Consider the following 25,308-nt stretch of genomic DNA (forward strand, 5'->3'; position numbering starts at 1 on the left):
AGCCTAAGTGGAAGCACAAAAGTGGAACCAAGAGCAAAGCAAGAGTGATGGTGGATGGAGCAAGAGAGCAAGAAAGAGAGACACTATATGTGTGGGAACTCCAAAAGTTACAATGTGTGATCGGCCTTCCCTTATTTAATAGTCATTGAAAGAATAAAGAATAAAGTGAGAGTGATGGGTGCCCGCCACCTATAGTGTAAAAGTGTGTGGTCATGGTGTGTGAAGTAAATACAAGGTGGTGTAGGCACATGCGTCTTTACCCCCAACACATCCTATTGTACTTATATGTACAAGGTTATTGTACTTTGTCATTTTTTTCTTGTTTTCTCCAAACTTAGACACATTTGCCTTTAAGTGAGAGGTTGTTGCGGGTCAAAGGTTGCATGTGACTAGTTGCTTATATTTACTTGTACTTACCATCCACATACATGTACATTGCAGGTGTGGTGCCGTCCATTACTGTCACTTTATTATTTATTATTTACATGACAATAGAATAAGGAAAGGCATATCTCACATTGTGATCATTGGAGTTCCCACATACCATCATGCTCTCTCTTGCTTGAACCTCCATTGCTCTTGCTTTTGCTCGTGCTTGCACTCCTACTCCACCTTTCATGAAATTACTAGACCTGAGGCATTGAAAGGCATGAAGTAAGAATGTTGTGGTGTGTGTGTGTGTGTGTGTGTGTGTGTGTGTGTGTGTGTGTAGAAGATTAGCTCGTATCAAATATTGAGTTTAAGCACTATAGGATAAATTTTTCAGTCCAAGGCCCTAGCTTTCTGCCAAGGAGTTTGTGGATCCCTTTGCCCAAAGAGGTAACTCATTGATACATGAGGAAATGAAGATGCACGGTCCTCCCTAGATTCCACTGATGAAATCTTGGCAAAAACTGATGCCTACAGCTACCATGTCCAAAGTCTGGCGTCTGGGGCCACTTTCTTGTCCCCCAAAGTCAACCGATGAAATGTTATTTAGACTATGTTGTCCCTAATCAAGCAAATATTGTTTCATTAGCTTTGATTTAATCAAATTTTTCCATAATTTATAAATATAAAAAGAATTTCTTTCTCAATGCATTTTTTATTCTCTCCAACATTTTTCTACAAATAGAAAATTTTCTCAATGTAGCTTTTTATTTTACAATGTTTTTACCTAACAATAATTATTTTTATGTCTACTACTACCTCATATTGCAATGTTGTAGACAATCCACACCAAGGAATATTGGAGGTTCAGAAATCATGGCTACCAATACTTTCATCATGAAAAACATTCAAGGGGACAAGTAGGGTAGAAGTAGGTGCTTTGTGTGTATGTGTGTGTACGTGTGTGTTTTCTTCTCCAGTCATTGTTCTCACATAGGTATTTTAGGGTAGGAAGGGGTAGACATGTGATCTTAGGCAAAACTGATAGGGAATGCATGGATGCATACTTGGTATATGACCCTAGAGTTGCCTCATGAGAACTTATTTAGAAGGTGGGAAGTTAAGAAGGATGAAAAAGATTTGGAAGGAGACGCAATTGAATGGTTGGAACTTGGAAGCTAGATTTTATAGCTATCAATTGTATTATTCAAGGCTATGCTGAGTTAGGCCTCATCTATAAAATGCAATGGCTTCTACATATATACAACAAAAATTTTCATTAGATGTGACATTTTTTCAAAAAATTAGAATCAAAGAAGAACAATGTGGGTACCCAACCATGGGACCTACTATTCATGACAAACTTTTGTAGATCTTTAAATAATGTCAAGATCCTATTGTATACAAGTTGGAAATGGGGATTTTTGAAATAATGTTGAGATCCTCATGCATGTTACCCCTAGACCCTATGGTGAACAAAGGATCTATGAGATGCTTACAAGTCTTTACCTAAAGGAGGGCTCTGTGTGGTGGAAATTTCAAGTTAACGTCGCTTGTTCTACATTAGGGAGGCATCCTTGTTGTGAATGAAAGGGGAGCACGTTTGTGGGATAGGTCTAATGAAGGTTCCAAAATGGCCATTATTAGCTAGCAACACTGGTAGATCATCTCATTATTGGTCATGATAGGAGGAGGTAGAAATCATCATCAATAATTATAGTGCTAACCTATTGTGTTATTGCATCCTTTAGCCTTGCAATTCACTTAAGGTTCTCATTTACAATCAATGTATGTCACATATGTAGTCCTCAAAACCTTTTTAGAAGCTACATCACTCAAACAAATGACATGAGCACAAAATGTTAGGGTTGCTAAATATGATTGTGCATGTGGAGTGTTATGATTTCTCTTAGATGCCAATGAGATATATTGTTCTGGTCAACGCATAAGGATATGCAAGAAATAGAAGTGCTTTAATGGTTTAAAAAGTAAGATTTATACAATGGCAATGATATTGAACTATTGAAGCACTAATTATTAGAAAACAAAAATCCATAGTTCTACATCAAACTAAGAAACTTTCCTACTTTGGTTCTAATAGTGGGAGTTAGCACAGAACCTTATATTATCAAGGGAAGGTTTTTGGTAGAATGCATAGTTCTATCAAGCCTATTATCCAAATCCATGTGGCAATTATGTACAATTCTATCAAGAACAATGTGTGTGTGTGTGTGTGTGTGTGTTGCCAATACACAAGCGAATGCATGTGTCAACAAGAGGAAGGAACAATAGAGATAGGGGGAAGACCTTTCACTTCAAATTAAGCTTAAGCTTTGTTGAGTATCTACATTTGAATGTGTGTGTGAGAGCTATTTGAATGTGTGAGAGAGCTCTTTGAATGTGTATGAGGAGAGCTAGGAATATAGTGTTTCATAACAACTATTATATATTTATGCACAAGGGTGTCTTTGAACCACACATTGAAGAGGTGTATACATGTGTCTTCACACGCATGCACACACTGTTAAAATATATTGTTAACCTTTTCTAGAGAGGAGGAATGTTAGAATGTACTTATATGAACATGGACTTAGAGAATGTCTAGGAAGACAATATCTAGATATTTAGGAGAACTAGATAAGATGGATCTAGCACATGTGGATGATACTTCACTAAGAGAACCTACCATATCCACACCTTTATTGTATATATATGTGTGCTCTCACCTATTCCAAAACGTAAGTGTGTAAACAAGTGTGCAATACAAGTGTGTGGTTCATTCTCCATCTCATTGTCTCATTTGTCTCTCTCTCTTTCTCTCGCCATTGCTTTCAGTACATGGTATTAGAGCACACCAAGCTCCTGAGGGCCTAGGTTATTAGCTTGTGGTTTTTTTCTACTCAACTTAATCCTTAGATTCATTTCTTGCATGCAATCCCAAATCAATTGTTTTATGTGTAGATTAGTAGAATTTAAGTCTATTCAAGGTAAACTAACCTTATCCACATGCACCTTATCCTCATTATCTTGAACTTATTTTATCATGTCCACCTACTTCTTATCTATTCTTATCATCTTCACCGACTCTTATCTTCTTCATTATCACCTCTCCTTAAGAGAGAGAAATATATTTGTCCTCTTTATCATTATTATCATCTTTGAAAACTTATCTACTTCTTCACTAACTCTCTTTCTTTTTGTCTCACCTACAATCTCTCTATTATTCCCGTCCTTTTCTATATTCTCTCCCTTCCACCTACCTTCTTAATTTTATATTGTCTCATTCCTTAAGAAGAGATTCTCTCCCTTCCACTTACCTTCTTAATTTTATAGTCTTATTAAGAAGAAATTATGTGTTCATCACCTCTTTATTATCCTTGGCATCCTCTTGGCTTCTAGCTACCCGTCTTGAATATTATTCTCTCACCTACTCACTTACTTTATTGAGAGAGAGAGAGAGTCCTTGCTTTATTAAGGTTTTCTTAAACCTTAATGGTTTGATTTAAAGAGGGAGATCAAATCTCCTATCCAACAACGGCGTGCTCCACTATTCTAGCTCTACCCAACAACACAAGTGGCGCTATTATTAGCAATCACATAGATCTGCCAACTGAGTAGTAGTTTACGGCCATTAGTGTGAAAATAATGGCTTTTTCTCCAAAGCATAATATCCAGTGAGCTTTAGACTACTTTAGCCATGTGCAACATCAACATCATCACTTGATTACTCAAGCAACATTCAAGGTCAGTCGGCATTAGTCCAGTCAATGTAGCAACCAGCGCAATCATAGTCAGTAGTAGTGAGATCATTGGTGGCCATTCAACACTACATTAGGCCCCTCCAGTTGTAGTGACAATCATGGCGCCATCAAAATCCCTTCAAGGTGCTAGTGCAATCAACATTCATATCAACACTGACTATTATAAGCCTTTTAAGCTTATATTTTTTAAAAATCAAGGTATTAAAACCTTAATATATTAAGCACCCTTTGACATTGAAAATCCCCAAGTTCTTGTTCACACTAAGGTTCTATTGAAGCTCCTCAATTCTAGTTCATGTGCTATTGATACATGTAGCACCTTTGGCTTAGCATCAAAGCCAAAGCTCACCATTTGTTTACAAGGAGTAGCAAAAATCTATATCAAGAAGAAGCTTTAAGAGTGCAGCATGAAGTCAACATATGACAAGCTTTGGCAGAGCCAGAGGAGCATAGGACCAATAAAAGATTAAGTTCACGAGCTATACACAAAGGAGAGTTGCCAACACTATTATTGGCCATCAAGAGTATTCATTTCCTATCTATTTCTCTTCACAAACTCAACATCTCTTATCCCTATCATGAAACCCCTTATTTTCTTCTCTATCATAATACTCACAATCATTCCATTATCTCAATCCCTAACAATCATATCGATGTGTCTCATCTAGTAGCTCTTATTTGACACATGCTTACCCTTTCCTCTTTCATTAACATTGGAATGTTCTCCCTTATCTAAAGTCTTTGTCACAAGATATTCCTATCACATTATGTAACACATATGTTCCATCCTTGTATCCTCATTAAGTCCATTGTTCACTCTCTCTTGTCAACTAGTGAAATACATAGAGAATTCTTTAATGGAAAACCCCAATTCTCTACCAAATGAAGGCCCCTCACATCCATCTCTTTGTCATGACTCTTCCATTTTTGCTCTTCTACTCTCAAGTCATCCATCCAAGAATGTTCTAGGTCTCCCAGTCACTCTCAATACTACAATGTTTGTCACTCCAGTCAGTCTTTCCTCTTACATCCTAAAATAGAGGACTCTATCTCAATTGGAACAATAATTGAAGAAGGTGATGCCCTTCGTACCTTGCATCTTGAGGCCCAAGAAGGCATTGTGTCTGTGGCCTCTCTATTGAATTGTATTCTTGAACACATTTGGATGGTACTTTAGTGGCAAGAAGATAGCAAAACCTCGTCAGTCTATCAATTAACAATGTGGATACGCCTATTGTTCCTTGTCAACTCTTATTGGATGTTTCTACTAACCTTCAAGGTCACGTCCTCATCAGGTACATTGCTTCTACTTCTCTTACATTTCTATGTTCTATCCTATTTCCTTACATTTGTCATTCAACATCTAGTCTTTATCTAAACTTTGCTTCAATCTCAAGATCACATCCTGGTCCTTATCTCACACTCTCTCTGTGGGCTCAATATCCTCATATTCTAATGGTCACACACACACACACGCTCCACTTATCTCACACTCTCTCTGTGGGCTCAATATCCTCATATTCTAATGGTCACACACACACACACGCTCCACTCCACACGTGTGACACTATCTCTTGAAAAAATGCAATTGCACATACTCTTGGCTTCCTCCTACATATTTGGGATTCTCAAAATGTTTTCAAGTGCATATACAAATTCTATCTCCTTGAGTTTCTCATTTTCACATCACTATTTCTCAATGTGCAATCCCGAATCCCTACACATGATGTTATCCTACCATCACATTCCATCCACACTATATTTATTTGTGTCCCATCAATCCCATCAAATCATCATTTCTTTCTATCCTATTCTATCCTACTTTCCTCTTGCAATCATCTTGCTCTAATTGTATACTCAAATCTCAATCATTACTCTATGTCACATGGCAACAACCTCATCAACAATCACAAGTACTCTCTCTTCCAATTTTCTCTCAGTATCATCATGAAATGGTCTATCTCTTGCCTTGCCCAAATTATCATCTACAAATTGTATCTTTCTCAAATTGGCCAACTATTTTGACCTTCCAAAGGAGGGGAAAAGAATGGATAAAGTACAAAGAAATACTTGTGCACATTTGCACAAACTACTTTGTATGGATAAAAGAGCACATTGACATTAAGTATGCTATTATTGAAGATGTGATACTCAACTCTTGGAGTGCTCTCAAAGACAATATGCTTGAAATTGCTCATCAATCTCTTACTAATTTACACTTTCGTATTCATCAACAATCTTTCCCAAAGATCATGCCACAAGCACCTTATCAATTTCTATCTTACTATGGTATCTAGTGCCATTGGGATTATATTTCCATCAGCAAACATGCTCTCATTGTTATGATATATATCTTTTGCAACAACAAGGACAAGGTCTCATGCTATAGTCATCATTGTAATCTTACTTCTCTTGTAGCCAAAATGATTGGTAGAAAGTCTTTGTATTGCAAAAGAAAATCCTATTTTCTTTTGAGAAGGGAGGAAGAATGTTAGAATATATTGTTAACCTTTTCTAAAGAGGGGGAATGTTAGAATGTACTTATATGAACATGGACTTAGAGAATATCTAGGAAGACAATATCTAGATATTTAGGAGAACTAGATGAGATTGATCTAGCACATGTGGATGATACTTCACTAAGAGAACTTACCATATCCACACCTTCATTGTATATATATGCGCACTCTCACCTATTCCAATGTAAGTGTGTAAGCAAGTGTGCAATACAAGTGTGTGGTTCATTCTCCATCTCATTGTCTCTCTCTCTTTCTCTCACCATCACTTTCACTATGCGTGCGCGCACACACATACACATATAAAGAGAGAGAGGCAAATGTGTAGTAGATACATTATGTAGCATGATGTCAGGGAATTAGTTGTGGTTGGCCTAAACCACTAGGGTTCTTGTAAGAAGAGAAATAATAAGTTTTGCAGAAGATGAAGGCAAGAAATCCGACTAAGTAGGAAAAGATATTAGAGTTTATCAACATGTCAATCCTCTCAAAGTATCATTGATGTAGCAACTATTTGTTTTTTTACTCCATTTACAGAGTTTGCAATTGTAAAAGTAAAGATTATTGTATCTTTGAGATTGGTGGGATTTTACATTAAATGGTTCTTTGAAAAAGCTAGTAAAGAGCTTTGAGGTAGTAGTTCAAGATAATGAAATGTTGGACAACATAATAATTATTCTTTGCAAAGTGTTAGAGCAGGGTGATGGCCATAACTGCAGATAAGAGTTTGCTATAATGCAAAACTACTCTTGGAACATCTACTTGGGCAAGAAACGGGTGATATAAGTTTACTTATTGTTAGTTTAACCTGCATAGGCTTAATAATTTTATACTTAGTCTCATTTATACGATTTTATGCAGGGTGAGCACTTAGCAACTTATATAGATGATGACCTTCTTCTGTTTAGCGCAGAGATTGTTGAAAATCTTATTAACTATGCTTCTCATCGAAATCTCTCAATACCACATGCGTATGACCCTCTAGCTCCACGCCCAACCCTTCTTTAGAGCAAAGGGTATGACTGCTTTCCTTTGCTCACAAAAATGCAAAGCGAGTGAGGTGTAGCCTCATGAGCTTTGCAACCATGCAAATCACACAATACATGATTAGCGAGCTTAGCGGGTAACACTAAAACATTTTCTTTCTTATGTTAGGATTGCATTACTTTTTGTTTTTGTCCTCCAATAAAAGACTAAATATGAGCAAAAGCCTTATGGTAAATTCCATGTTATCTTTTAAAAAATATTTTTAGATTTTTTACAAAATAACATATGAAAGATATGTACTACTATCATACGCTTCTCACTATAGTTGAAGTTTACGAATGACTATAAAAAAGTGTGCGTTCTTATTATGTAGCGCAATGCTTGGCTTGGAAAAATATAATGCATCCTTATAATATAAGGATGTAGTGTAAAATATATTGCACTTGTGCTTTATAGTGATACCAAAAAAATACTAATGTAATACTAAGGAAAGAAAAATCACTTAAGAAATTGTCTTTTTGTGTAAATTGTTGTTCGTGAATAAAAAACATAATGAATTATTTAGTAAATATATAATATGTGTGTATATTTAAAAGTTCAATTTAATATTAAAAAAAGAAAAAGTGTGTTGAAAATGTACTTTGTTATGTATAGATTAAACTTTGCAAAACTTTAAAACCAAGATTTGAACTAAGAACCCTTATGCATTATTTGAGAGTTTTACTATTTACAGTATGATTCAATAGATGTCAAAAAGTGCATTGGAAAAATATATGCCACGTATTTCACCAAAAGATCGATCGAGAATGTCCATTCTTGCCAGTGGAAAGTGGTTTTGGAATTGTGGGTCTGTGAGAATGCTAAAAGACAAACTTAGCCACTTGATATCTATCTTAACTTGCCCAAAGCTCTTGCCTATTTACTGATGGAGATTTTTGGATGCCTAAGCGGGAAGTTGTCAGTTATGTTATGTAAGGTCAACGTGTAACTTGAATTCATCATTCTTCTCTCTCTTTATAGTGCCCAAAACTTTGAGGTGCCATTTTGGTTATCACATGGTTTGAAAATGAAAGATTGTGCAACAATATGCTTTAGGATCTTCCAAGGTGTTGAATCAAGCCCTTTGCTCACAAGAACGTGAAGTGAGTGACCTATAGCCTCGCAATGAGATTAACTATGCAAAGCACGGTCAATTAGTAAACTCCTATTGATGCTTCAGCCTCGAGCACCTAGTAATAAATAAATTATATAATCAATAATGAAACATACTAGACTAGACAAGCTATATAGATCATATTTTAATGATTCAAAAACTAACAAAATCAATATGGAAAAACAAATAAATAAACAAATACAACAAATCAAATTAAACCAAAAACTCTCTCTCTCTCTCACTCTCCCTAAAAAGGGTGGGGAAAAAGGGCAATATAGCTATTACATCTTCTAAAGTACTCAATTTCGAAAATTCTATTATTTTTCTAGATTTTCAACTTTCGTTCACTAAAACTTTGCACTTGTCAACTGACAGGACCGCTCTTCGACTGCTTTTTCTCACACCTCCACCCCCCAAACAGTTTAGAGGGATTCCTTTCGACTCCAGAGACTTGCTCGAGCGTACCTTTGACGAGCGTCTTTCCTGTTATAACACTACCGTCGTCTGCAGCCTTTTCAACGGAGGCCAGGACTTCGAGAGCGTTTTTATGCTTGGTGCAAGTAGAGCGATTGTGTAGCTTCAGCAATTACGCAGGTAAGACGAATGTCTCCCTTGTTTTTGTTTCGGTTCGATATTTTCAAGTGATATGGCTTATGCAAAGATCCTTGAGCTATAAGGCAGCTAGACGACAACATCTGGAGGCCAAACGAAGAGGCCTGCAACAAAAACGCAATTGGGGCAGGTACACACACGGGGTTTCCAGCATACAGAGGTGGGAGGACAGGTTGCCCATCAAGGAAAACAGTCGTCCGGCCTCCACATGAGCTTGCAAGCAAAACACAGTAATATGCGGCTCGAGTAGTCAAAACACAGTTTTAGCAGTTCAAGGAGCAGCAAATCAGATCGCTCAGCTGAGGAACAGGTCGTCCAATATGCAGCAGGCGTGAGAGCAGTGAAATACAGCATTTTCGGACCTGAAGCAGTGAATAACAGCAGCTCAAAAGCACCAAAACTAACAACACTAGTTGTCTAGTACCATGTGCAAATGAGCAATGCAAATAGAAGAATCACAACTCCTAAACATTGAGAAGAATGAATAGTGAAAGAGAGAACAGACGAACTCAAACAATGAATGAACAGGCAATGGAATCTATGACACAATGGAAGAGATGTACTATACAAACCATGCAGGTGAATGTTACGTGTTTAAAGGGAGTGAGCTTTGAAGTGGAAGCACAAAGCAGAAGCAAGAGCTATGGTGGAAAGAGCAAGAGCAAGAGAGAGAGACACAAGACATGGGAACTTTGGCAGTCATATTGTATGACTGGCCTTCTCTTTATTCAAATGTCATTGAAAGAATAAAGAATGAAGTGACAGTGATGGGCGCTTGCCACCTGTTGCGTACAAGTGTGCGAGTAACTAATACATGGTGTGGGTATTGTCAGTGTAACTAATACATGGGCAGCTAGGCACATGTGCCTTTACTCCCTAACAACTTCCCACTTAAAAGTGAATGTATCCTTAGTGAGGAGAAAACAAAAAGTAAGTGACAAAGTATAAATGTACATAAATATAACAGGATGAAGAAAGACGTCATCTCATCCAACTCCCATCAACATCTTAAGAGAGGAGAGAACAAGAAAAAAGTGACAAAGTATAAATGTACATAAGTACAACAAGATGAGGAGAAATATTATTTAATCCAATGTCCATTAACTTTCTAAGGAAGATAAAATGCTCCGCTAAGAGACTTTTGGTGAGCAGATTTGTAGGATGTTGGTCAGTTGAGCAAAAATGCAAGATTTTTAAGATGTAAGGTCTGCTAGGGACTCCAAAAATGCAAGCCTTTGAGCGGTAAGACAGGTAGATGATAATATTTGGAGGTTTCCCCTCTCCATATTGAAACGTTGCAAAATCTTGGAGATATATTCTTGTTGAGATAGATAGAGTAAGCCTTTTGATCTATCTTTGAGTATTCGCATATCAAGAATGTGATTTGCATTACCAAGATTTTTCATGTCAAAGCTGCCATGAAGACTTTGCTTCAGTGAGTCCAAGACATGAGTATCCCTGCCAGCAATCAATATGTCATCTACATACAAAACCAAGATAATCAGGTTGCCATTTGCTGCCTTCTTAGTGTATAAGCAGTGATCCACTTGACTTCTATGGAAACCTTGAGACTGCATGAATGTATCAAACTTATGATACCATTCTCTTGGTGCTTGTTTCAGCCCATACAAACTTCTTTTGAGTTTACATATCATCTTTTCTTTCCCTTTTCCCACAAACCCTTCAAGCTGTTGCATATATATGTTTTCATGCAGATCATCGTGTAAAAATGCAGTCTTTACATTCATTTGTATGAGCTCCATATCTTCACCTGTAACCAAGCTCAAAATGATTCTCAATGTAGTCATCTTGACTATAGGAGAGAAAATCTCATCAAAGTCAATTCCATGCTCCTGTTTGTACCCCTTTGTAACCAATTTTGCTTTGTACTTTGGTGAGGAACTAGAAGTGACCATCTTGTGAATCCATTTGCACGGAAGTGTTTTTTGCCCTTTAGGCAACTGCCCCAAGTCCCAAGTGCCATTTTTATCAAGAGATTCCATTTTTGATAACATGGCTTTATACCATTTCTTGTTGTCCTGTTTGTTCATTGCTTCCTTGAAACAAGATGGTTCATGAAACCAGCCTTCTTTCTCGGATAGGGTGGTTTAACCTGATTAAGCACTTAATTATAGAAATAAATAAATGTACATAAAATGAAATACTCACTTTACCATAACATTCTTGGACAGTAGATACCTTGTTGGCTCCAAAATTGGCGCCCCTTGCGGTATCTTTTTAGCTTTCATTCAATTGGAAGGAGTACAACTCGAGATTCTTCAATCTCCTCTTGCTAACCAATTGCTTTTGCTGTCATAAATGATCAGCAAGCCTTTTGGGTCATTTGATCCTTGATTCACCCAGGACTTCTCCTCCAATTTGACCCTTAGCTGGCCAAATGCTGCCCCAAATCAATTCGGGATGAGCCGGCTTTTGAAATCCCTTAATAATCTTCAATTATTAGTTGCTGATTTCAATCCCTTGAGCCTTCAATCTCTGGCACGGTTCCCAAGGTGGCTGCTAAACCCTAATTTATGCTGTAAATTAGGGTTTTCTACAGAAATTACAGATTAGCCTACCAAAAATGGTTGAAATCTCTTCCAAATGGCTGAGAATTGCTGAGAATGGCTGAGCATAGGCTGAAGGAGATGAGAGAATGCTGTAAAGAGAAAATTTTGAGATTTGTCGCGAAGAACTGATCAAAATCAGCTGCTGCCCTGCTGTACTAGCCCCAAACGGATGTACCAATAACAATACGAGCATCAGAGACTTTGATCTTCAAGAGAAAGTGCATCAACAGCAATTGGCAGCTTCCCAAGGTCAAGAATATGCAATCTCCATGACCAAAAGGGTCTCCAATGGCTGGGAGATGGCTCCAAAAGCTAGCAGCAACAGTCCAACATCTCTTTCCAACAGCTCCAAAATGAAAAAACGAGATTTTTCTCTCCCTTCAGCCCTATTTAGCCTTTCCCCCACTTGCACGGGAAAGTTTTGCCATGTGGCAGCTTTCTTAATCCATTTTCAGCAATTTCCAGTCATTTAATTAATTTTCAGAATTCTAAAAATTAATTCAGTCATTAATCCATGCCCAGAAAATTGACCTTGCCCATCCAAAAATTAATTGGCTAGGCCATTTGCAACCCAAAGTGGTCCCGCGCATTAATTGACCCTTGGACAAGCATTAATCCATTGATTAATGCCTAGTCCCTAGTATCACTACTGATACTTAATGGCCAATTAATGGTCCTAGGGGCAAATTGACACCAAAATTCACCTAGAATCTAACAAGTGTAGCTTGTTACAACTTTTGCCTTTGACACCCATCTTCTTCACAGTGTTCTTCAGCCTTCAACTATGAAAAAGTAGCTTGCACCTCACATGTGCATCTTTTAATTGCACATTTGATTAATCCTTTAATCAAATGTCAATTAAACATAATCAAAGCATCAAATTTTCACGTTCTCATGATAGACCACCCCCTTGAAATCCTTGCAATCGTCCTTGATTGCACTGTAATGTATCAAAGCAAACAATATTGCACTGGAATTTTCACAAGGCATCATAGTCAACACAACATTGGCCACTGTTGGCTAACTATCTCATATGCCCACCATTTGTTGAAAATTTCCAGCCAGCATAAAAATAGCATAAAGCTCAACAATAGTCCAGAACTGTTGCCAGAAACTCATCAGATGTATCCCAAAGTCTTGTTTCTCAACAATGCTGACTACACAACCATAGTAAAGCATAAACCAAGCCGAAACCATGGCTGAATTGTTAATGGCATTCAATACACATGCTTCTGTCCATAGAACCGGTTGAGTACCACTGAAACTAATGATCATACACTGAAAACCAGCACTCGGTAATCAGTCTCTCATGATTATAACCTGATGTAAATGTATAGTTTGAGAGCTGCAGTGAAAACCATACCCATTTGCATACATATCATAGTGACTAGTACATTGAATAGTGACCTCATGGCAGACATACTGTCAGCACAGTACCTTGGATGCATATTGAATACATTCGAGATCCACTATACACGAGAGCAGCCCATTCTTGGAGGAGTGGAAGTGCTACCTTCCCCTTGAGTATCAGGCGGTACTTTGGACCCTTGCCCTGCTGAACTTGAAAGAGCCCGATCCAAAGTCGGCTCTAACTGAAAGGCATCAAGGTAAAGCTGCAACAACTGGATGATCTGCCAAGTCATCCTCTTCCATCCATTTAGCATCCATTGGTGAACAGTTGTGAAACTTCACCCAACGGCTTATGGAAGCTTTACCTTTGACCTTTTCTTTTTATGTGCCAAAATCTGCTTAGATATCAATATCACATTCAACTCCTCTACATTGGATTGAATTTCAGCAAATACATCCTTAGGCACATCACCATAAAAAGGCCTCAACAAGCTCACATGAAGGTATAGTGTATTCGCTAGCGTAGAGGCGATGTCAGCCGATATACCACATTGCTGATCCTCTCTAACACCTGGAAAGGTCCATTGCTCCTCATTCTGAACTTCGGATACATTCCCTTTTGCCCTTTCATCTTGTCAGCCTTGCCTTTTCAAAATGCAGCAATATGTAATCACCCTTTGTAAAATACAAAACACATCCATGGTGATCAACTGCTCCCTTTTTCGTTCCTTAAGTTCTCTGAAACACATACTTTATCCTTACATAAGCTGTAATAAACTTCGGCATCTTTTGCCTACCATGCTTCACTTGCTAACATACAATGCATGTCCGATCTTTCATCACATGCAACCCAGTGTGATATTCCATACATTACTGATTCTCTCATGTGCTATCATCGTTATCAGCTTGTTGTTGATTAGGACAGCTCCTAGCAATGTGTCCCTCCTGTTCACATATGTAACATTTATTAGCAGCCCTCAATTCCCTGTGTTGTGCCACACTTTTCGAAGGTCTTTGCTGCTGTTTTTACCTCTTTTCAGCCTGATTTTCAGATCTGCCATTTTTCTCAGCCTTCATTTCCTTGACATTTGACTCCTCATCACACGGTCTTGAAAGCTGGCATCCTTTCCACGCAGCAATGTATCAACTGTAATAGCAGTTTCTATAAGCTGAGACATGCTCGAAACAGTGGATTTAATGCAAAAATCCCTGATTCCTTTAGGCAAACCATATACATACTTCTCCACCTGCTCATGAAGGGGAACTGACCGATAAGAAGTGACGGGCAGCAATGCATCCCAAAACTTCTTATTGTATTGCTCTAAATTCTTGCATTTCTTTGCATCAAGCTTGTTCCAAGCTGTGATGATGTCCACCTCAAAGGTACTAATCAACCAATTCGATGCAAACATTTGCTTGAATTGTACCCATGTTGACGGTGCTCTACCTTGCATCAAGAGCGTGGACCACCACTGCAATGCATTCCCCTTCAAGAAAGTGGTTGCCTTTCAAATCTTAGAGGATTCGGTAAAGTTTCCCCCTGAATCGGCTGCATCAAACTGCTGATTGAAGGTCAAAGCTTTCGGCCTATCTTGTGCACCACTGAAGGACTCAAATTTCACACTTTTACCTCCCTCATCATAGTCCTTTGTTGGACCTATGGGGGTCAAATTGTTATGTACGGGCTGCTGCAAAAAAGGGTGCATTTGCTGTATTTCCATGATAGGCAGCATTAAACGGAGCATTTGCATGACCAGCACTTATTCCTTGAGCCCCAAAAGCACGATGGGATACCGATGCTTGCCCATATGCGTGATTTTGCACACCAGGCATCATACCGATGCCGCCATACATCGGATTATGCATTCTATGAGCCATACTCGAGTGCGTTGGGTTAAGCAAGCCATGCATTGGTTGCTGAAAATTATGGGGAGGTGTGCCATACATTCCCACATTCAGTCGCTTACCCACCATAGAATGAAAAATTGTGCTACCACCAAGGTAAGCTGGCTGCCCCAAATTCTCATGCAAACCTTGCTATCCAAAAACCATAGGATTAGCATTTACATCATGAACTTGCATTTGCATTTCTTGCCCAATTGGCACCAACTGCTTTTCACCACGAGCATCTTTAGGAGCATCTTGAGAAGGCTTTGGCTTGTTCTTCGGTGCATCTTGCTGTCCCAGAGTTCTAGAAGAGGATTTTCTCTTCTTGCCCTTGTTGTCCTTCGTAGGAGTGTTCAAAAACAGAGTAAACTGAGGATCTTTTGCCAATTCAGCAAAGATATTGGCTGTTGCCCTTATTCGATTCTTGAATGCATCATCGAATTCCATTTCCCCTTGTTGATCATCATCCTCTTTCTGCATTGAGAATCCAACATCTTGGCCTTCAGCCACATTTTCAGCATGTTGTCCATGATTCGTGCCTTATCCAAGATCAGGCATTGCATTTCCTTCTTCCCCATGTGAATGTGCATCATGAGAGGCATCATTACTACTTGATGGCATTCCACTGTATGAAGACATCTTACTGTAATTTCTCAGTTGAGCACTAAGATCAACACTAGCACAAAGCTTTGGCTTGCAATCAGGTGCCCACCAAATCAAGAGGTTTGATGTGTCCCGGCAACGGAACTTTGAAACCAGCCTTCCTTCTCAGATAGGGTGGTTTAACCTGATTAAGCACTTAATTACATCAATAAATAAATGCACATAAAATGAAATACACACTTTACCATAACATTCTTGGATATTCTTGGACAGTAGACACCCTGTTGGCCCCAAAATTGGTGCCCCTTGCGGTATTTCTTTAGCTTTCATTCAATTGGAAGGAGTACAACTCGAGATTCTTCAATCTCCTCCTGCTAACCAATTACTCTTGCTGTTATAAATGACTAGCAAGCCTTTTGGGTCATTTGCTCCTTAATTCACCCAGGACTTCTTTTCCAATTTGACCCTTGGCTGTCCAAATGCTGACCCAAATCAATTTGGGGGGCCGGCTCCTGAAATCCCTTGATAATCTTCAATTACCAGCTGCTGATTTCAGTCCCTTGAGCCTTCAATATTTGGCACGGATCCCAAGGTCGTTGCTAAACCCTAATTTATGCTCTAAGTTAGGGTTTTCTGCAGAAATTACAGATCAGTCCACAAAAAATGGCTGAAATCTCCTCCAAATGGCTGAGAATTGCTGAGAATGGCTGAGCATAGGCTGAAGGAGATGAGAGAATGCTATAAAGAGAGAAAATTTTGAGATTTGTCACGAAGAACTGATCAAAATCAGCTGCCGCCCTGCTGTACTAGCCCGAAACGGATGTACCAACAACAATAGGAGCATTAGAGACTTTGATCTGCAGGAGAAAGTGCATCAGCAGCAGCAATTGCCAACTTCCCGAGGTCAAGAATATGCAATCTCCATCACCAAAATGGTCTCCAATGGCTGGGAAATGGCCCCAAAAGCTGGCAGCAACAGTCCAACAACTCTTCCCAACAGCTCCAAAATGAAAAAACAAGATTTTCCTCTCCCTTCAGCCCTATTTAGCCTTTCCTCCACTTGCATGGGAAAGCTTTGCCAAGTAGCAACTTTCTTAATCCATTTTCAGTAATTTCCAATCATTTAATTAATTTTTAGAATGAATTAATTCAGCCATTAATCCATGCTCAAAAAATTGACCTTGCCCATCCAAAAATTAATTGGCTAGGCCATTTGCAATCCAAAGTGGTCCCATGCATTAATTGACCCTTGGACAAGCATTAATCCATTAATTAATGCCCAGTTCCTAGTGTCACCACTGATCAATGGCCAATTAATGGTCCTAGGAGCAAACCGACACCAAAATTCACCTAGAATCTATCAAGTGTAACTTGTTACAACTTTTGCCTTTAACACCTACCTTTTTCACAGGGTCCTTTGGCCTTCAACTGTAAAAAAGTAGCTTGCATCTCACATGTGCAACACATGTGTATCTTTTAATTGCACATTCGATTATTCCTTTAATCAAATGTTAATTAAACATAAGCAAAGCATCAAAATTTTACGTTCTCGTGATAGTTCACCACAGTCTGTCAACATGACATAATTAGTCACATTGTTTGCACCAGGAACAAATCTGTCAGGTTGTCTAGTAGCCCTAGACGATCTCCTAACCCAATGGTTATTGTTTGCTAGTTATTGAGCATTTTTAGCTTGCTGTCCTGGCATTTCAGCCTGCAAATTTGTAATATTCCCATTACTTAGTTTATTTTAATAAACAATGTGCGTATACATTCCAAAGAAGATTGATTTATGTTGTATATCCACACATGGAAAAAACTGCAGAATCTCTACAGGATTTATAAGAAGAGGACTATTTTACTAGAATAGTTTGAAATCTCTAGTATCATGTTTAGATAACTTAATTCCCACCTTAGATGGATCCAAATATATACTGTGACTTATTTTGAAGGGAATAAGTTGTCCAAGACAAAAGATGGATAAAAATAATGCGATTTACAAAAATCGTCATTTTCGCCTATTTTTGATGGATTTTCGCAATTCTGTCCATGTTGGCTTATCGACCAATTGCATTTCGATTGTTTTAAGTACCCGAACGTCTATATTTGGAGTTCATATGACGAAGTTATGATCCAAACAAGTCACAGGGCAGAAAAAAGCAAAAATCTTTGTTATCGATGATGTCATAAAAATGCCAAAAAGCAGGCGTCCGCTCTTTTATCAATGGTTTTTATCTTTGTTACATACTCCTAAATAGAGCATCCTTTCTTATCCATGGTATTGAACTTCTATTTTAGCTGTATTTTCCTTGCACTTGTAGTAGTACCATAATATCTCATTAGGATATTCCATGCATCCTTTGGTGTCTTGTAGTTTATAATCTACATTACCATGGCATCTGAAATACATATCAAGAGCCAATGTAGGACTTTGCAAGCTCTTTCTAGCCAACCACAATGTGCTCTCAGCTGTTCAACATTTGGACTCTTTTTTGGAAGCTAGGGTTCAGCTTCAACACCTGTAACAAGGTCCCAATATCCTTTCCAACCAAGAAATTTTCCATGCGGAATTTCCATATAGCATAGTTATTATTGTTCAGTTTCTCACCCACTATCTATGTAATATTGTCATATTTATTTGTGTTTGCCATTTTTACAAGGAGAACATTGCGGTTCGTGGTTTGTGGCTGTCTTCATCATCTTCCTTGTGCTACGGCACCCTTGTTCCCTTGTATCACATTCACTCCATGATTCGGAACTTCATCATTCCATTCATCAGAGTTTCTTCTCTCTTCTCTTGTCTTCTCCATGTTTGCCGAGTTCACTCCGTGTTTCTTCCCGCAAACCCTACTGTCTCGCTGGTACGTCATCTTTTGACAGTATTTATCCCCTATAGCAAAAGAAATGATTTTGTCTATCCATTGAATATTAAATTGGTTACCATTCTAGCAATTAAGAATTACGAGTCAGTAGATATATCTAAAATCCATGGTTAGAGTCCTCAAGTTCATTCGGAAAACTCTATCATGATGTAACCTTCCTTGAAAATTTAATATAAAGCATTTCTATCCTTCTGAAATGATTTCTCTTTTTGAAAAGATACGAGAAAATTGTATGATAACATTTGTAGAGCTAACTAGAGAAAATCTTATGATATCATAGGAAGCTGTTTCTACCCTTAATGCTGCTGAGATCCAAGAAAAGAAGTTCCTGCTTAAGTAAATCAAACCACCCGAGTTTGATGGCCAAGGCAGAAACATTGAGGTTGAAGCAGAAATATGGGTTGAGTCCATGGAAGATTATTTCATTGCTACTAGAATTACCCCAGCTAATCAAGCAATGATCGGCAAATTAAAGCTAACAGGGGAAGTCCAAATTTGGTGGAAACAATGGTGTAAAGACCAAGGAATCTTCGAAGCGTCTGTTAGTTGGGGCGTATTAAAGGATGCAGTGCGAGGCCGGTATCTTCCACTGGCATACCGCACACAAAAGATAAATGAATTCTTTGGTCTAAAGCAACTTGAAATGACATTGGAAGCCTATTACTCGAAGTTTGTAACACTTCTCAAGTATGCACTGTCTATGGACATTGCGCATCAAGTATCTAAGTTTTGCCATGGATTGGATGATCCCCTGAACACGCGGCTTGAAGCAATGCGTCCATCCGACCTCCAAGATGCATTGGTAAGAGTAAGATCAATTGTACATGAACTCCGGTTCAAACCAAGAAACGATAAGCCTTGGAATAATAAGTTTCAAAACAGAAATATAACTAGGGGCTATGCAAGAAGAGCCCAAGGTCAATTCCAATTTGCGAATAGCAAGAAAGCTAAGATGTCGACAGTGGAGAACTTTACTGGTGGTAATAAGGATACTTTTAGGTGCTATTATTGTAACGAACCTGGCCACATCCCAAGGCGATGCCCAAAACTTGGACATAATGAACGCCAAAGCAAGTTCCGTAATAACTAGAGCCGGACAGCCACAGTTAGAGGAAAAATTGCTGGCATAACCCTCAAGGAAGTAGAAGATGATGAAGGTCTCACATTGGAAACCGACATGGAGAGAGCGAGAATTCACGTCTCTCTCAATAAGAAAGGACCAAATTGACAATTTTCAGTGATTCAAACACCATCAACCTATAACGGTAAACCCTTCAAAATTTTGGTTGATTGTGGAATCACACATTTATTCATATCACCAAGGTGTACTAGAAAACTAGGCATAGACACAATGTATGCATCTGGGCTGATGGTTGAGTTAGTTGATGGAAAAGAAGTTTCCTCAACACAATAGACAAGTAAGGTGGAGTTTAATCTGGGTGGCAATCAGACTAACATGAAATTCAGAGTAATGAACCTAAGAACCTATGAGTGCCTGTTAGGAATGGATTGGTTAATTCCCAATGACACTCATATTCATAGTGAAAAGGACCAAGTCACATTCTTGAATCTTATAGGATAACAAGTGACCACACAAGGAGAAGTAGGAAAACCGAAGATTCAATTAGCAAAAGCTTCTCGAATTGCTAAAGGTTTAAGAAAAGGCTCACGTGTATACCTAATCAAATTAAATAAGATTGAACAGGATAAAGAAGCCGAAGATGAACTGTCATGGCTTAAGGAATATGTTGACATATTCCCTGAAGAATTAACTAAACTTCCACCACAGAGAGAATTCGACCACGAAATTAAGCTAGTACCAGGAGCTGCATCAGTTGCAAAACGACCTTATTGAATGTCCATCCCGGAAGCCATAGAACTAAAGGAACAACTCAAACAACTCTTAGATTAGGGATATATTAGACCTAGTAACTCACCCTGGGAAGCTTCGGTGTTATTTCAGAAAAAGAAGGATGGGTCTCTTCGTCTCTATATTGATTATCGAGGGCTAAATCAGGTAAGAATAAAAAATAAGTATCTGATTCCAAGGATCAATAAACTACTTGATCAACTACAAAGAGCAAAGATATTCTCCAAGGTTGATCTCAGATCAGGGTATTACCAGATTAGAATCAAGCAAGAAGATATCCCAAAAACCGCTTTTAGCACAAGGTACGGTCATTACGAGTTTATCGTAATGTCATTTGGATTAACCAACGCCCCTGCTACCTTCAACAGATTAATGTAAGATATATTCAGACCCTATCTTGATGATTTTGTCCTTGTATTCTTTGACGACATCTTAACATATTCCAAGGACGAAGAAAGTTGCGAATCACGACTGCGGACAGTTCTTGAGACAATGCGGTCTCACAGGCTGTATGCTAAGAAGAAGAAGTGTGCATTCTTTAAGAAGCAAAACGAGTATTTAGGGTTTATAGTTTCAGCAGAGGGAATTTCAGTAGATCCGGCCAAGGTCAAGGATGTGCAAGACTGGCCGCCTCCAACCACTGTAAGCGAAGTTCGTAGCTTTTTGGGATTAACAAGATGGTGTCGGGTCTTTATCAAGAATTATGCCTTGATTGCTGCACCCCTCACCGACCTACTCAAAAAGCAGGTTGCTATTAAATGGACCCACGTTGAACAGTCTAGCTTTGACAGGCTCAAGCTAAGTTTAGTCACAGCCCCGATCCTCAAACTGCCCGATCTTAGCAAAGAATTTGAAGTGGTGATTGATGCGAGCTCTCTTGCTTTGGGATGCGTACTCATGTAGGAAGGACATCCAGTAGTATATTCCTCTAGAAAATTGAAGACTCACGAGAGAAATTATACTACTCATGACTTGGAATTACTTGCAATTATCCACGCTATTAAGTTATGGAGATATTATCTACTTGGGAAGAAATTTTCACTGGTAACTGACCATAAAAGTCTTAAATGGATTTTCACTCAACCAGATCTAAATATGAGGCAACGTCGGTGGATCAAAGTCTTGCAAGAGTATGATTTTGAGATCAAATATAGACCGGGAAAAGAGAATCTAATTGCAAATGCTTTAAGCTGCAAATCATTTCTCAATGCACTTATCTCAGAAGAACCTCTTAGAGCTCAAACACTAACTACAATGATATCAATGCCTAGCAATTCTATCATCGAGCTAGCCAAGGAGAAGGCGAATAATGATTCCAAATATCAACAAATGCTGAAGGAAATTCAGAATAAAGAACAAAATTCTGAGCTTAAGACAAAGTAACTTAACTTCTCTATTGACGAAGGGCTTGTCTACTTCAGGACAAGATTATGTATTTCTTGAAGTCAAGATCTTAAGAAGAAGATACTATGGGAAGCTCATGATTTCCCATTTTTAGGACATCCTGGCTATACCAAAACTCTCAATGCAGTTAGGAAAAGCTATCATTGGGAAAAGCTCAAAAGTGACGTACTTAAAAACGTAATCGAATGCTTGAGTTACTAACGAATAAAAGCCGAACGAGTTAAGCTGCCAGGAAAGCTACAACCACTCAATATTCCTAAGATGAAATGGGAATTCATTAGTATGGATTTTGTAGTTGGATTACCCTTAGTTCAAGTAGGAAACAACTCGATCATGGTAATTATGGATATATCGACTAAAGTTACCCACCTTATTCTTGTCAAAACCAGCTACAAAGCCTCAGATATTGTCAGGTTATTTGTCAAAGAAATCTTTAGACTTCATGGACTACCAAAGAGAATTATCAGTGATTTTGATTCTCTATTCACTTCACATTTTTGGAAGGGATTATTTGAAGCTCTTGGTATACAACTTTGTTTTAGTATAGCTTATTACCCTTAAATTGATGGGCAGACAGAGCGTGTAAATCAGGTCATCGAAGACATTCTTAGGACATATTGTTGCAAAGAACCTAGATAGTGTGAGAGTGCGCAACGGAAGAGGAAATACGAACACGGAGGGAGAGAGAGAGAGAGAAAGCAGAAAATAAGGAAGAGAAATCTGCACTGACTGAAATGAATGTTGAATACACTGAAATGGACTGATCAGTCCCTGCACGCAGCCCACAGCGTCAGTGAGGGCACTAGATCAGGCTGATGATGATGGCAGCACCACCACGGGGGAGAAGGAGTGTCGGAATCTGCAAGAAGACAACTGACCAAGTGGGGAGGGGGGCTGCCAATAAATAGGCAACGGACAAACCCTAACCCTAACCCTAAAATGGGCGCAAACCCTAAAAGTGCCCTAAAATGGGCGCCCCACAACAGTGACCAAAAAGGTGTCCGGGCAGCCAGTGGCTGCCCACTAAAAGAGGCCAAAAAGAAATACACATCCTAAGATAGCCAGTCAAGAGTGACTAGCCTCCCCCATCATAACACATGACAGACATGTCAGAGCTCCTAATGTCCTCGTCTGACTCAGACTGAGGCTCACAGGTAGGAGATGACAAGGCATGACAAACATGACTGCTAACACCCCCTCTCAAATCCTGGATGTTGCTGAAGGCCGAAGAAGAAATGGATCCGGGAATGGCAAGAGGAATGCCAATGTCGATGAAGTTCGTCGATGTAGACTGCCGCTGAAGGAGCTCCTCACGATCCTGGAAAGCCCCCTCTAAAACACTAGGGGCCAGGGAATCCACAGCCGCATCACCGAGATCGTCCCCCTTTGAAAGGGATGGGGGGTACGAGGGAATCACCGGAGGAGAGGGTGGGGGATGGGAAGGAACCTGTGGAATAGAAGGTGCACAAGCGGGAACGGGTGTAGCAATAGACTGCCTCGGAGGATCCTGCATCAAAGAAGGGGAATGGAGCTTGTAAAGCCCGCTCTCCTGCCAACTTGTAGATAAGACAGCTCCTGTAAAAGAATCCTCAATAACAACGGCATGCTCGGTGAAGATCACTCGTGTGCCAAGCCTCGTAAGGCCATAAATTGAGAGGAGGGGAAGGCCCAAGTCCGGAACATGTAGGGCCTGTGAAAGGAAGCTTGTAGGTCGGTCTGTAAACAAAGGCAATGTGCCAACACCACTAATAGGCACCGATAAAATGTCACCAACAGTGACTGAACCCTCTGATGGACGGAGATCCTGTAACAAATCACCTCGGGGAGTCATATGACTCGAAGCACCACTGTCCACTAACCAAGGCTGCGCAGAAGACACTGCAGCCACTGAAGAAGGATCCTCCTCCAAAGCATGGATATGAAGGAACACTGACTCATGGGTAACAGCTGGTGTAGAGGTGGAAGAAGGCTCCGATGTAGATCCACCCTTCGCTCCTGGACGAAGGTGAGGGTACTTCTTCCAGCATTTCTCTGCGGGATGTGTCCCTTTCCCACAGTGTGGGCACTTCGGTCTCTCTGAATCTGAGTCAGAGCCTGAAGAACTGTCCTTCTTCTTAGCCTTTGACTTCGTCTTTTTCTTCTGTCCTCCCGAACCTGCAATAAAGACTCTAGTGGAGTCGGATCCACTAGCACTGACCTCTCTGAGTCGCTCGTCATGCTCCAAGACAAGCGGGGATAGCTCCTCCCATAGAAGCTTCTCACGGGTCCTCGATGTAAGAAGGTTGGTGTAGAAGACATCAAACCGAGGCGATGGCAGCTGAGTCAAAAGAATCATAGCCATGTCTTCAGAAGATATCGTCCGACCGAGGGATGCAAGCTCATCCCTCATATCCTGTAATCTGTTGATGTGGTCCTTCATGGAAGGACTATCATCAATAGCGAGCATCCGCAACTTCTTTTCGAGAGATATCCGGTGGGCAAACGTCTTCTGCTGATAGAGAGACGCTAGCTTCTGCCACACGTCCGCTGCAGTCTTCAACCTGTGAACATGAACAAGGACAGAATCCTGCAAACTTAGAAAGAGGAAAGATCGGGCTCTAGAATTGAGTCGATCCCATAAGGCTGCACGATCCATAGATGTCCCATCTACGGGATCCACCTGAGGCCGGGGAATAGGAACAGAAACAAGCTCCCAAAGATCGAAGGAGTCCAAGATACACTCCACCTTGTAGGACCATAGAGAAAAGTTGGAGCCATCCAACCGGTCCTCTTTGGGCAGCTGAGGAAGTACGGGTACCTGTACGGGGGGTACCAAAGGCTGCATCTTCGGCCCACTGGAAGGGGCTCGCCGAGATACATGAATAGAAGGGGGACGAGAACGAGGAATAGACTCCGTATGACGATCCTCGCGATAGAAATCACGCCTCCGTTCAGATGAATGTCGAGACAAAAGCTCATCATCTGAGTCATCAAAACCTGTAAACTGATGATAAGACATCTTCCAATCTGCAAAATACCAAACACAAAAAAAAACTGTGCCGATGCTGAAGAATGACCACCAGAAGGGTCACCAACCACCAGAAGAACCACCAAACTCCAGGAAATCAGGTCGCCTATCACCAGGAGGTGAAAACGCAGCTGTGTAGGGCACAAAATCCGGAGGGAAAGTTGCCAGGCACCAAAACGCAGCCAAGAAGAGAAGCGCCAGCTAGAGATGAGCCGCCAGGAGGGTAGACAACCAGCGTGGATGCAAAACGCAGCCTGTAGTGGAGTCGCCCAGCTGAAGAGAAGGCCGCCCAGCTGAAAACGCAAGGAGACAGGGCTGGTTGATGACGTGGCAGCCT

At 39.8% G+C, this 25,308-nt stretch overlaps 1 protein-coding gene across 1 annotated transcript in view; it reads left to right on the forward strand.

Annotated features, from left to right (window-relative positions):
• The first annotated feature begins 9,144 nt into the window (after positions 1-9,144).
• Positions 9,145-25,308, forward strand: part of EMB2763 (ribonuclease II family protein) — a 148,799-nt gene continuing 132,635 nt past the window's right edge. Inside the window, exon 1 of the mRNA XM_087666468.1 lies at positions 9,145-9,380. The gene's annotated coding sequence lies outside the window, so the exon portion shown is untranslated. The remainder of the gene's footprint in view (positions 9,381-25,308) is intronic.

The sequence above is a fragment of the Lygodium microphyllum genome, chromosome 25 (genome assembly GCF_053477565.2).
Source record: "Lygodium microphyllum isolate KBCC chromosome 25, Lygodium_microphyllum_v1.1.10, whole genome shotgun sequence".
NCBI classification, from domain to species: Eukaryota; Viridiplantae; Streptophyta; class Polypodiopsida; order Schizaeales; family Lygodiaceae; genus Lygodium; species Lygodium microphyllum.